Below are 1,432 nucleotides of genomic sequence, written 5' to 3'. Positions count from 1 at the left end.
CAGATAGCCCTTGGTTCACATTTTTGCTCTGGGGGTTTCTCCCCAAGCAGGCCTGGGAGCAGGTGTGGCCGCTGGGGATGACTAGGCCAGTGATGGGTACCTCCCTGGGGTTACTTTACACCAGTGTTTCAGAAACTGCAGCCATGCCAGCTGGGGCCTCATTCAAGTGCAGATTGGTGTGGAGACTGAGTCTGCATCCTCCCGAGGTCCAGGGGATCCCGCAGGCCCAGGACCACACTGCATAGGAAGGTTCAAAGCGCTCTTCACAACACGATCTTATGCACACGAGAATTCTGAGTTCGGTCCTGTTAATCTCCCTGCCTTCAGAGGGGTAAACAAGGCACAAGTAAAATGACTTGCCCGAGGTCCCACAGCCAGCTCTCCGGCAGCAGAACCAGGATTCGAACCCTGCCGTTGACCAGGGAGCCCTGTGAGTGAGGGTCCTGGCGTCAGGTTCCACGCTCACAGTGCCTCCTGCCTGGCCTTGAAAAAGGAGCGGCCCTCAGCCTTTGTCTCTGCAGCGTAAGGAAGAATTTATCAGTTTACCTTTATCCAACGCAGTTTACTTTCCAACTTCTCATTAACCCAAGAGCCACTGTTTGCCACCATCACCCGTAAGAGAGCAAAGCCACCTGACTCATCTGTGAACCTGGAGAGAGGGCGAGGTCTTTGAGAGATTCTCCAGGGGGCGTATTGGAAGTCCTGGGCATAGCTCAAACCCCCAGAATGCAAGTCTGTTCCGTGCTGGCATTTGAAGACCCAGGGACCCCCATGGCCTGCCTCAGGCCTGGGGGAGGGTCTCCTGCTGGCCATCCACATAAGTCTGTATTCACAACCATCAAGGAACACCAGAAGGCCCAGAAGTCTGGGCAATGCACCAGAGCCGACCACAGGAAAGCCTGTCTGGGAGAGTTAGTGACCCCCCAGCTCTCCTTGCCCTCCCCTCAGCACCTTTAGGCAATGCATCTGATGTCAAACAGTGAGTGTGGCCTTACCAACGACGGGCCCCTAGGGAAAATACAAGGGAAGCAAATCTTTGAAAATCTTTATATATAACCTTTTGCAGGGAAGACCTTAATACCTAGTAACACTAATGTGTTGTTTGCTGTATTAAAATTCCAATTTTAGTAATACTACTAAATGTATGCCTATGGAGTAAATTTGTGTTTTTACAATTTGGGGGGATTTTATTGTCTTTTTAGAATGTACCTCACTTAGGGGGTGCTGTCAGAGGCCAGTGCCCAGAAGTACCTTGAAATTATTCTTTTCTCTCTGTGGTTATTGTATTGATTTTGATAATGAGTTAGTGCTCTCCCCTCCTCCCCAGCCCCTTGTTTTCATTTTACTTTTTGGAGATATCACGTATATGACAGTCAAGCTATATAAAAAGTTATAATCAGAGAATCACTCCTGTTCCTGGCCCCTCCCCTGT

Source organism: Lontra canadensis, unplaced genomic scaffold (genome assembly GCF_010015895.1).
Source record: "Lontra canadensis isolate GAN:19392208 unplaced genomic scaffold, GSC_riverotter_1.0 scaffold93, whole genome shotgun sequence".
NCBI classification, from domain to species: Eukaryota; Metazoa; Chordata; class Mammalia; order Carnivora; family Mustelidae; genus Lontra; species Lontra canadensis.
The sequence above is the reverse complement of the archived record's forward strand: the minus strand, read 5'-3'. Positions refer to the sequence as shown.